This window comes from Mesoplodon mirus (genome assembly GCF_964341445.2).
Source record: "Mesoplodon mirus genome assembly, chromosome: 17".
Lineage (NCBI taxonomy): Eukaryota > Metazoa > Chordata > Mammalia > Artiodactyla > Ziphiidae > Mesoplodon > Mesoplodon mirus.
In genome coordinates this window covers 60,916,418-60,929,723 of record NC_138993.1, presented here as the reverse complement: position 1 = coordinate 60,929,723, position 13,306 = coordinate 60,916,418, and the positions used below count along the sequence as shown (strand labels likewise).

The window sequence follows — 13,306 nt, the reverse complement described above, 5'->3', positions numbered from 1 at the left end:
AGATCAGCACAACTTTCTCTCCATTGTGCAATTTTTTGTGTGACAGTCCCAGGTCCTAAATTTTTCTACTGTTAAATTATGGGATGACTCCCACAAGTCTGTATCACTTGTCCAGAAATAAAGTGATACTTGACTAAGAGCCATGGAAGCAACTGAAATCCTTCCCTGCTGTAGAAAGTAAATAAAAAGCCTCTTATTGGTTTCAGAACAAAGCAAATTCTAATACAATGGGGAGAAAGTTGAAAAGAGCAGACTCTAATTTTAGCAGCTGAAGTCAATAACGTCTGTGGTGAGCCTTCAGGTTAAGATATATTATAGTGGTTTATACTCATTGTATAGGAGTTGGGGGTCCACTACACACAGTATTAAATTAAACAAATATGTTTTGAGCATGTTTTCAAAAGAATTAAAAATCCTTCATTTAAAAATGTAGTTGGCATAGGTAAGGTAATTAACCTTTCTCAAATTTTTGAAATGTTTTAATGGTTGATTGTGTTGTTTCAAAACAATACCACTCATAATTAATTTCCCTTGTATTAAGTTATCTGCAATATTCTAATGGATTTTTTTAGAAGTTTAAGTCAGGTTTTTTTCTAAGCAAGTTAATTCTCTCCTCTTTCTAATCTTCATAGAATCTTAAAAACAATAGCTAAAACTCTACTAGGAGAAGAATGCTGAATTGCCTCTCTTATTTTCTATAATCACAGTAATAATAATAATAGTCAGTTTTTATTTACTTGTTTTATTACATACCAGATACTTTACTATGTGCTTGATAAGGATTATGAGGACTACTTCATTTAAAGCCACAGCCCTGTAACTTATGCAAGAGTATTATTCCCTACAAATGAGGAAAGTGAGGCTGGGAAAGTGTCCATAACTTGCCTGGTGTCACACAGCTGGATGTCAAGCAGCAATGACTTCAGAACTTCAACAATGAAATTATTGTTAAAATGAAATTATAATTGAATGAAAATAATATCGTAAGCAGGTGAAGAGTATGTTATTAAAATGTGTACACAAGTTCTTGCAGTTGGTCTGAGGACCCAATAGCTTACTCTCAGAAACACCTGAGCAACTAATACTCATAACGGTAATTCTGCAGTCCTCATCTGAGAAAAGTACTTGAACCAGGCTGAGTTCACATGGGTAGACTGAGGGAGATGATGGAAACTGTGCCTGAGTGGACACTGATTACTATATAACATCAAGATTCAGGACAGGAACCTGGGTCAGATGAGGTGGTGCCAGGATATAGCCAGACTAGCCTATATACAGAAATGCCACATGAATATACGCTTAGACGTGGAAGGGGGCAACTGGATGTCCAGAAGGTCTGATGTAACCTTCACTCACTCAGATATTAATGTCTAAAATGGTCCATGAGGGGCTTCCCTGGTGGTGCAGTGGTTGAGAATCTGCCTGCTAATGCAGGGGACACGGGTTTGAGCCCTGGTCTGGGAAGATCCCACATGCCGCAGAGCAACTAGGCCCGTGAGCCACAACTACTGAGCCTGCGCGTCTGGAGCCTGTGCTCTGCAACAAGAGAGGCCATGACAGTGAGAGGCCCGTGCACCGCGATGACGAGTGGCCCCCGCTTGCCACAACTAAAGAAAGCCTTTGCACAGAAACGAAGACCCAACACAGCCAAAAATAAAAAATAAATAAATTAAAAGAAGGCTCAACATTTAAATAAATAAATAAATTAATTAATTAATTAAATGGTCCATGACCCAATAGCTTGCATTTCCTTGTCTCTCCTGCAGAACTGATGAATCTCTATGCATCCTAAGCTGGTTGCACTATTTTCTAAGTCCTTTAAATATGTAAACTGGTTTTGATTCACCCAGCTAATGTCTTGTTAAATGTTTCCATTAACCTGATCCTCTAGGGCAGGATGAGGCCAACTACAGCCTGTGGCCAAATCTAGCCTGCCTGCTTTCATACAGCCTGTGAACTAGGAATGACTTTTACATTTTTCAATGGCTGCAGGAAAAAACAAAAGAAAAAAGAATATTTTCTGACACATAAAATTTATATGACCATTCAAATTTGAGCGCGTAAATAAAGTTTTACTGGAAACAAGGCGTGCACATTTGTTCATGTATTGTCTGGGGCTGCTTTCTCACTACAAAGGCAGAATTATTTTCAACAGAAAGTACATGGCTTGTAAAGCCTAAAATATTTACTATCTTGCCGTTTACGTGGTCTAGAAATGTAAGCTCCACTTCTAGAATGTAAGCTCCATGCTGACAAGACTTTTTTTTCTGCTTTGTTCACTTATTTATCCCTAGTACCTAGAAAAGAAAATTCAAATAAGTTTACTGAGGAAGGAAGGAGGGAAGGAGGCAGGGAGGGAGGGAGGGTGGAAAAAATTTGTCCACAAAATAATCCTGCATGTGAAAATTAAATCAAAGGGACCTTTGTCAAGAGTTCTTTAGAGGATACCTTGGCATCTTATTGAATCCCTTTCGCAATTGGTTTTAGTGCTTCTTCTTTACATCTACTTATCCCCAACAGCTAGACTCCAGTAACACCCAACATCCATCCATCTCCTAACCACAAGATGCTGTGCCTTGTTTATGCAGTTTTTACTCCCTTAATAAGCTTCCTCCCTCTAGATACTGATTTCTGTTTCTCTGCCTAGTGAAAAGCTATTAATCCTTAAAAGTCCAAATTCAACAGCATCTTGTCTATATGGTCTTCCCTAGCCTATCCAAAATAAATTGCTTCCTCATCTTCATATATTGCCACATTGACTCAACAATTGCAACATACTACAATTATGTTTAATTATTTTGCTTCTTAACAAAATCATGAGCACCTCAAAAGCAAGGATGATGACAGAATTCATCAGTGTACCCAATCCTGACCTATTACAGGCATTCAGTAACTGTTTAGTAGACAAATCAATAACCAGCTAATACTCCAGTGGATTTAACACCAAAAAGATTCAACCAGTTGCTCTGACTTGAGTGTACTTTTTTATTTTAATAAAACTTGTGGTGAAATTAAATTACATTATCATTTTAAGTGAAAAATTAGAGCCTCTCCCCCAAAAATTGTTCTGTACAAAGACAGCAGCATCAGAATCAGTGTAAAGTCTCCCAAGGTGGCAAGGTGATTGCTCATCTCTTGAAAAAGTTGAATATGATTGTTAAAAAGCAATAAAAACCCAATATCATATACATATGTCATTACAGAGAAATTACCTAAAGCTGCCAAAATTAAACCAATCATAATATTAACATTCAGAATTTATATAGCTTTTTAGAAAATATCACTTAAAAGGAAAAAAGCTTAGATGGCTAGCAATTAAACACATGATCTGTTATTTTCAGTGCTATGTTACACCTAGGGATAGACACCTAGAGATAGACAAAATTATTAAGACAAAATTATTAAGCTTAAATGCTTAGAAAAATGACTCAATTTTTTTTTTAAATGGGCAGAGATAAACAATTTAATTCAGCAGGGAAAATTACAAGTCATAAAAGTCCTTAACGAACACAAGATGGCAAAATAACCAGGTAGGTACAGTGAGACAGAAATCAAATTATCTTTCTTAATGAGATAATCTGCATTTATAGTGTTACTGTTAATCTCAGACTTTCCGAGGCTTTCCCACAGTTTATCGAGCCCAGAGACATCTTTGTGCGAAACACCGGGAGGCTCCCTATGTTTCTACGCCTAATAGATTCTGTTTCTAGAGTCATTTTACCAAGGCTTGATCTGTTTAGTTTGAAGAAAGGTAATCTTAAGTAGCTCATAAGAGTTTTAGTTCTTTAAAATTAAATCTGATGGAAATATTTGTTTTCAAGATGCCCAGCTCCATGATGAATCAAGAATAAGCAATTAGTCCTAGGAAGTAAGTTGCTTGCCCAGAGGTTGTATCTACTCTCTTCCAAGGCATTATACCAACCCCGCCACAAGATTCTTTTAATGACCAGGAAATTAGTGCAAATTCTTTTTTTTTACTTTTTTTGTCTTTACCAGTACATGTCAATATGACTACTGGATTGTTTTTAGTAACATTTCAATTGGTTCTTTCTCATACTCTCTAAGCTTCAAATCTTAATAATAAACCTGGTACTCAGAATAACCAGTTCTGTCTGAAAATATCTTTCCAGGTCAACCTATAAGTCCCCCAGTTAAAAACTTGAAGACATCCTAGAATTACAAAGAAAGGGGTGGGGGGAGACTAAAGAAGTGATTAGCAATAAGCATATTAGGATGAATTAATTATTGTTAGTTTTTCTCAAAATGTAGTTACTCTGAGGAAATGAGAAATGTATTGAGAAAAGGGGAAAAAACACTGAGATACGGGATACTCTCCAGGGCTAATTTTGGGGACAGGTACCTTCAGAAAGGACTGTGCAGTGGAAAACCTAAGAACTCTCACCACATCCTGCAGCTGTGACCTCTGCAATTTATGGTAATTGTCAATTCACCTGCCTGTAACTCTAACCAGAACATAAGCTCTGTATGTGAGAGACTTCTGTCAGTTCTTCAATATCTGGCTTCTCCTTCCTTTCACAGATGTTTTAGCTGGTTATATGGTCATTCAAACTAAAACTTCATTTTGAGACTCCTTTAAAACTAGGTGAGGCAATATATAATTATTTTCCTGGCAATTAGGATATGAGTGAAAGTGATATGTTCAACTTCCAAGTCATACCTTTCCCTATCTTCCTTCTTCCCCTGATTAGTATGTGGACATGTGGACAGGAAGTCAGCTATCTTGTGCCATATGCATAAGGCCAGTAACCTAGGGTTATGAGATGGTAAAGAGATGGAAAGAGCCTGCATTCCTTGAACTATTTACTCATAATCTTATGAAAGAGACAAATAAACATCTGTCTTGGCTGAGCTGAACCTGTACCTTAGTTAAAATATTCTGTGAGAACAGAAACCATCATTGTACTGATTTTTATATCCCCAGTGCATCATGGTGGGGTCATGGTGGGTCATGGTGTGTCAATCAATTAATTAATGGAAAGATGTCTGGACAAACTTAGGATGGATACATAAATGGATGGATGGATGGATGGATCAATGAGTGGTTGGATACATGGAAGGACGGATATGAAAAAGGAATAGACACAGAAGAGAAAAGGAGATACGAGTTTATCATTGCATCAAAAAGGATAAAACACCTAGGAATAAACCCACCTAAGGAGGCAAAAGACCTGTACTCAGAAAACTATACGATACTGATAAAAGAAATCAAAGATGAAACAAACAGATGGTGAGGTATACCATGTTCTTGGGTTGGAAGAATCAATATTGTGAAAATGACTATACTACCCAAAGCAATCTACACATTCAATGCAATCCGTATCAAGATACCAATGGCATTTTTCACAGAATTAGAACAAAAAAATTTACAATCTGTATGGAAACACAAAAGACCCCAAATTGCAAAGCAATCTTGAGAGAGAAAAATGGAGCTGGAGGAAGCAGGCTCCCTGACTTCAGACTATACTACAAAGCTACAGTCATCATAACTGTATGGTACAGGCACAAAAAATATAGATCAATGGAACAGGATAGAAAGTCTAGAGATAAACCCATGTACCCATGGTCACCTAATCTATGATGAAGGAGGCAAGAATATACAGTGGAGAAAAGATAGTCTCTTCAATAAGTGGTGCTGGGAAAACTGGACAGCTACATGTAAAAGAATAAAATTAGAACACACCCTAACACCAGACACAAAAATCAACTCAAAATAGATTAAAGACCTAAATGTAAAGCTGGATACTATAAAACTCTTAGAGGAAAACATAGGCAGAACACTCTTTGCAATAAATCGCAGCAAAATCTTTTTTGATCCACCTCTTAGAGTAATGAAAATAAAAACAAAAATAAACAAATGGGGCCTAATTAAACTTAAAAGCTTTTACAAGGCAAAGGAAACCATAAGCAAAATGAAAGGATAACCCTCAGAGTGGGAGAAAATATTTGCAAATGAAGCAACCGGCAAGGGATTAATCTCCAAAATATACAATCAGCTCATGCAGCTCAATATCAAAAAAATAAACAATGCAATCAAAAAATGGGCAGAAGATCTAAATAGACATTTTCTCCAAAGAAGACATACCTATGGCTAAAAAGCACATGAAAAGATGCTCAACATCACTAATTATTAGAGAAATGCAAATCAAAACTGCAATGAGGTATCTCCTCACACCGGTCAGAATGGCCATCATCAAAAAATCTACAAACAATAAATGCTGGAGAGGGTGTGGAGAAAGGGGAACACTCCTACACTGTTGGTGGGAATGTAAATTGGTACAGTCACTATGGAGAACAGTATGGAGGTTCCTTAAAAAACGAAAAATAGAGCTACTATATGATCCAGCAATCCCACTCCTGGCATATATCCAGAGAAAACCATAATTCAAAAAGTCACATGCACCCTAATGTTCATTGCAGCACTATTTACAATAGCCAGGACATGGAAGCAACCTAAATATCCATCAACAGAGGAATGGATAGAGAAGATGTGGTATATATATACAATGGAATATAACTCAGCCATAAATAAGAATGAAATAATGCCATTTGCAGCAACATGAATGGGCCTAAAGATTGTCATACTGAGTGAAGTAAGTCAGAGAAAGACAAATATCATATGATATAGCTTATATGTGGAATCTAAAAAAAGAGTACAAATGAACTTATCTACAAAACAGAAATAGAGTTACAGATGTAGAAAACAAACTTATGGTTACCTGGGGGTAAGGGGTAGGGAGGGATCAACTGGGAGACTGGGATTGACATATACATACTACTATACATAAAATAGATAACTAATAAGGACCTATATAGCACAAGGAACTCTACTCAATACTCTGTAATAGCTTATATGGGAAAAAAAATCTTTAAAAGGGTGGATATATGTATATGTATAACAGATTCACTTTTCGGTACACCTGAAACTAACACAAAATTGTAAATCAACTATACTCCAATAAAGATTTTTTTAAAAAATTGTCTCAGACCTGTGCAGTCTTTAGTCTTTTAGTCACATCTGGGCTCAAGTTGAGAAGAGGGAAAGATAGGAATATCTTAACTATTCATAATGTATCACTATAGACATTGGCCAAGGCTTCGTGAACTCCCACATCTACTAGTTCCTCAATCCTGTACAGCAGTTTTACTTCCATAGTCAGCTCTCTCTTCCATTTTTCCTTACTCTCAGCAGTTGACCTTAAAATTTATTTCACATAGGAATCAGAAACTCTCATACTAATATACTCTCTAGCATATGTTTCAACTCTTATGTAAAAATTTCATTGGCATATGATATTGGGGTCCACTCCTATCTGAAGCATCATCTTCCACTGGCTTTTGACATTACATCTACAGGGTCTTTTTTGTCTCTAAGATACTCTCAGTCTCCTTTATCTGCTCCTCCTCCTGGCTTGTATTTTAAGTGTTGGTAATCTTTAGGGTTCTGTCCTCTCCTCTCTCTCAACACTCTCTCTGGGTGATGTCACCTACTCCCTTAGTCCTACACACAATGAATACGCTGATCATTCCCACTTAAATTTGTCCAGTCCCATATATACCATACATCCCCAATCCTTATATCCAAAACCTACTGGACATTTCAATGTCATGGTTCAGAGGTGCTTCAGGCTCAATATGTCAAAGCTGATTTTTCATCTTTCCCACTACCTTTTCCTCCTCCTCTTGTATCAGTAGTTCTTTCATGAAGTTTTGCCATACACTATTTCCCAAATTTTTCCATTTTCCAGAGATTTTAGGATTTTAATTTTGTATAAGAGACCATATTACATAATTTCCCAACCAATATCCCTGCCCTAAGTGCCAAGTGAAATGGAGATATCAGTATACTATATATTGAGTAGAGTGTATTTGCCTAGAACTTAATGTAATCCATACAACTTAATGTAATCCACAGGCACAATTATTATGCCCAGCTTACAGATGGAGAAATCGAGGTTGATAGAGAATAAATAATTTATCCCAAAACACTCAGTTAGTAAGTGGTGAAGATGGGATTTGAACTCAGGATTGTCTGAATCCAAAGCCCAATTTGTGCTACTGCACTTGCCACTCTGAATTGTAATTGCCTGTTTCCTCATCCATACCACCCAACAGACTCTAGTTTCCATGAGGGTGGGGCTATTATAAACATCCCCAATTATTTTTGTTATATTCATTACTAACATTAAGGAAGATCACCAGTACACATTCATTTAAAATGCTTTAGAAAATAATGAAGAAAACAAACGAGAATGAAATGTGATCAGTTTAATATGTAAGACTATTATAAATATCTCATTATATTGGACTGCATTTGTCTCCCCCTCTTTTGCCCTCACAGGACAGGTGATTGTCTTTACAACTGTCTAATATCCTGGGTCTTGTTTGCCTGTTTGTTTTAACCCATGGGTGTTACCACCTGTTAATATCCTGGATTCCCTTTTATCTTTGGACATTTTACCTTCACCTCAGTACTGTTCATATAATTAGGTAGAGCTATATACATTTCCTTCTTCATATTTGCTGTGTGGAATCTGTACAATTGTAACATTTACTTTTTCTCCCAAAGCTGAACGTTGGCGATGCTGAAATGTGAGGAGAGGCTTAAATGATACACAATTTAGTGAAATCTAAAAGGTCTGACTGCCCTGCTGCGCCTAAAATGTGACATTGCCTAGCTTCTGTTGATGGTAGATTTTATAACCTACTACATGTATAATGATACCGGAAAAGGACTTAGAAAAGAATCGGCCCCACAGTGAGGGCTAGGTAAGTGTAATCCATCATTCATGTTATCACAGTCACCTGGGTAAGTTCTAACCACTTCTGAGAGGAGATGGGGCTATCTCAGCCAAACAAGACTGTCACTTACCTCTTGTTTAGTATTCTCCACCTTTGTATGAAACAGCAAGTTTCCAAAATTGGAAAAAAAAATACAACTCAGAGTAAAAGCTAGAAGCAAAATGGCTAAAGGACAGGTAGGCTACTCTTGTCAATGCAACAGGCCTCGCTTGGTGTGTCTAGAGCTCAGAGACCTTTAAAGGGCAAGAGATGATCAGAGTGGGTTCCCGCTGCAGGCAGTGCAAGGAAGTGCAGGCAGATGGACAGGCAGCAGCAGCCTAGAGCCCAGCAGAGCCATCAGGAAGGAAGCACAGAGCATCAGGGGAGTCAGCAGAAAACAGTAAAGCAGATAACCTGGATGAGGTGACAGGTGTTGGGATGGTCATGGAGTAGGAATCAGGACTGTAGTCACATGGACTGCATGTGACCCTGGTGACAGTCAGAATCACAGTCCTCAAGGAGTCAGACCTGCTAAGGAACCACACCATGGATTTAGACACATTACAATAATCCAGGCACCCACAAAGTGGCACTGGTATATAAACCAGGAGCTTAGACCTAAAGAATAATGAAAAACCCTGATTGGAGTTTAAGATGAAAGAAAAGCCAGCAGTAGGCTGACTACCTGATGAACCAATAACCACAGTTTCTTTAATATTTTTCTAACTAGAGGTAAAACTGGATACGGAATCTAAGTCAGTCTGAGTCTGGAAGTGAACCCAGGCTTGGCAGCTAAAAGGACTTTGAAGACTGAGAGTAAAGTAGGCGACACATTTTACCTTCATCCTTTTAAATCATGACCTCGGGCAAAGCACATGTGTTGTTATATAAGCTGAATAGCCTTGACCTCTCAGAAAGTTGTCATAAGAAATTCACACAACAAAGATGTTTTATAACTGCTTAGCAAAGAATTTTTACATTCTTCTACTAGTTTTCATTTGTCGAATCTCCTAATCTACATATCTCTAAAAATCTTTAGGCTACCATTTTAAAACTTAATGCTATATGTCCTAGTTAAGGAAGCAATTTAGTTAACTAATGTCATTATATTATTGAACACTCTCTCCAATCTGACAAATCTTTCATAACCACCCAGTGGGATCTAGACTCCCTGGTAATTTCTAACAGACTTGCTGATAGAGAAAAAAAAAAAATCTTATCCACACTGTCACTTTGATAATCTCACTTTCTGGAAACTGGAATTAAGAACCCCATCTCTTCACAGAATCTACCCTTCAACTCGATGAAAAATCTTAAGATGACTCAACCTTTATGCAATCCCTTTAACTCCAAAGGTAAAACTCTCCACCTGCAAGGACACTTTTAACGTAACCCCTCCCCACTTACAGACCATGAGACAGAAAAGGTAGAAATAATTAAAGCGCCATTATTCCTTTAATTTAGAAGTTTAGCGTTAGCCATGCTTGTTCATACTTACAGCAGCTTTGGGATGATATCAGTAAGAGAAGCCTTGTCTTTATTTCATAGAAGAATAATTAAATGAAAGAAGAATGAAATGAAATCCAACAAAAAAGTAAAGCTATACCTGTAGCAAGATGATTTAGGAAATGAAAGCAACCAGGAGATGACAATTTCAGACCCAGAACCATGACCGCTAATGAACTCCTGATGGGATGTTGACATGACTATAACAGCACTGTCACTTTTAAAGATAATGCCTTTTTCTTAACAACCTATCCCTTTATTTGTCACAACTCAAAATGAAAGATACATGGAAGAAATGAACCTGACATTTAAGGAATGTGGTTAAAATGAATTATGGAAGAAAAGTGTGGTTAAAATGCATTATGGAAGAAAAGTGTACAGAAATAAAGTAAGTTACCTTCAGAGGCAAAAAAAAAAAAAAAGAAGAAGCAAGAAAAAATAATCCTCATGCTTATAGTTTTTCAGAATGACAGAAAGTTGTTAAAATTTATATTTGTGGGATGTAAAAAAATCTTTGAATTTAGCAATTAGATGTGTAAAGATTTTATAATCAATTTAAAACCTGTCTTCCTACTGTTCTGAGCCAATTAGAATGTAGGCCCTGTCATTAGGCACTGAATAAAAATCAAAAACCTTGATAACTATACCAGATGGTACCTTTGTAATATTTGCTCACTTGATAGCAATCACCATCAGCTGATGCTATACATCATACATGGAAAGTATTCAGTAAATATCTGCTGAATGACTGACTGAATTCCACATATGAATGTATACAAACAGGTAGCTTTGAAGAATTTTTAAAAACAAGTAACTCTCTTCTAATAAAATTACAAAAAGATTCATGGTGAATTTAAAACAATGTTTTAATCCTTTGAATTTAGAAGAGAAGATCTTGTTTATAGTCTGTATTCAATAAATGATTTTTATTTGATGCATTATTTTTTGATAAGGAAAACAGAGAAACAGAGATTGTTTTATATGAGAATGCATAACTACAAGTCCTGGAAAACATATTTTAGCTCACTTCAAGCTCTTGGCTTCTGAAATAGGATAAGCTCTGCATAGCCCTCATGCAGAACTCCAGGAGTCAATGCCAAGATCAGAAAGGACAGCCATAGAAGACATGGAGCAGCAAAGACATATTTAGCTCAACTATTGTTATTAATTAATGGAGAACAGGGATTGAAATATTAATTTATAATATTGTATACCAGGGGTCCTTATTTTTCCATAGACAAGATAATAATAACAGTAACATCATGGGGGCATATATTTTTGCCCGGTTACCAACCCTTCATTTAGAAAGCCTCTCTTCCCCAATTCTATCACCTCACCTCCTCACCTCAAGAAGAGGCAATTGACGCAGGACTAACCAATCCACATAACACCATGTCTTCGGCAACATAAATTGTTACAAATGGCAAGTTCTTCACGGTGGATTAAGATATCGATATATCTTAATATGAGTTATTAAATAGAATGGCTATTTTTCAACCAAGGGGTTTAATTGGAAGAATATGATAAGGTGGCTGCCATCTTCCCTGACATTTGGAGAGACGGAGAAACAAGGGAAGAAAGGAGGGAGGTAGGAAGGGAGGGAAGGAGGAAGTGGTGAGGCAGGGGTGGAGGGAGAGAACGAGAAAGGACGAGAATGAATGAATGTGTCCTGCAGAAATGCAGACCTAGTTCTATGTCCTAAACCTCAGCTACCTGCTCCTCTGCCTTTGATTCCCTCTCAGGTCTATGACCCAAAGCACTTCCTCCTCTGCTTAAGCTAATTTGAGTTGAGTTTCTTTTACTTACAACTGAAAAAAAAAAAAAAAAAACCACACACTAAGCCAAGCCTACTTCTTGATGAATGTATTAATCTTAGGGTTACTTTACCTTCCCATTTTTGCTCTTCTAGGCTTCAACACCTGTGGAACTAATTTTCTACATTAAATTTCCTCTTTTTGAAATAGTACAGTTTCTATACTCCTGGCTGGACCCCAACTGATACTATATCTGAAACTGGAGGTTGGGAAAGCTGTCTTAGAAACATACCTTTTATAACTGTCAGCATAGAGATGGTAAATGAAGCTACTGAGTTGGGTGACATTCCTCGGGAAGAACATAGAAAATAAGGTTCAGAAAGAGAGAATTTTAAAATAGCAAGACCAATGTGTACTGGTTGATGGAGTACAGCTTTACTTTAATCTTGAATTCAAGTTGACTTGTGCCTGAAGAATGCCTAAAACAACAGGCAGAAACCTTTGGTGAAAGATCAAGTGGACATGACAAAAGGGAGGGGGTATCTGTATGTGTATGTGTATCTGTATCTGATTCATTTTGTTGTGCAGTGGAGGCTAACACAACATTGTAAAGCAACCAGACTCCAATAAAAATTAATCACACACACACACAAAAAAGGATCAAGAGGACATGGCCATAATCTATGTAAGGCCTTAGGTGTCATGGCCCAGTAAAGAAGAGAAGCTAAGATTAAGTGAGACAGAGACTGAGCTAATTCATCTGGTCGTAAGGCTGCCACCTCCCACACCTCCCTGGGTCTGACTGCTCACCTCTAAAAAGGCTTAAATAATAATACAATCGTAAGCTGTTTTGAACAATGCATGTGACGTGATATACGAAAAGTTGTCGGTCTCATGATGAAAGATCAGCCCAAAGCAGCTGCTACTGTTGTTGATGATGTTGTAAAAACTCATCAGACTAAATCTACTCTAAAGCTTTTCCTATGTATATGTCATATATATATATATGATTTTATTTACTGTTAGGTTAGTTTCCAATTAAGAACAAACTGTACAACATGCTATTATGAGAGCTTAGAATAAATAAAACCCCAAATCCTCTGGATAAACTGTCAAATGAACTGTTTCTGATCTCTGTCTCTCCTATCTTCGGCTATTTCACAGTTCTATCCTGTTTGCTCTCTGCTTCGGTGTAGTCCAAGGCGCTGTCAGAAATAAGCTAATTGGTCATGTTAACATCCTCTATT

At 37.1% G+C, this 13,306-nt stretch overlaps 1 protein-coding gene across 1 annotated transcript in view; it reads right to left on the bottom strand.

Moving 5' to 3' along the window:
- Positions 1-13,306, bottom strand: part of GPC5 (glypican 5) — a gene marked incomplete at both ends in the record, with an annotated part of 1,323,734 nt that overhangs the window by 1,158,298 nt on the left and 152,130 nt on the right. The gene's annotated exons all lie outside the window — the stretch shown is intronic.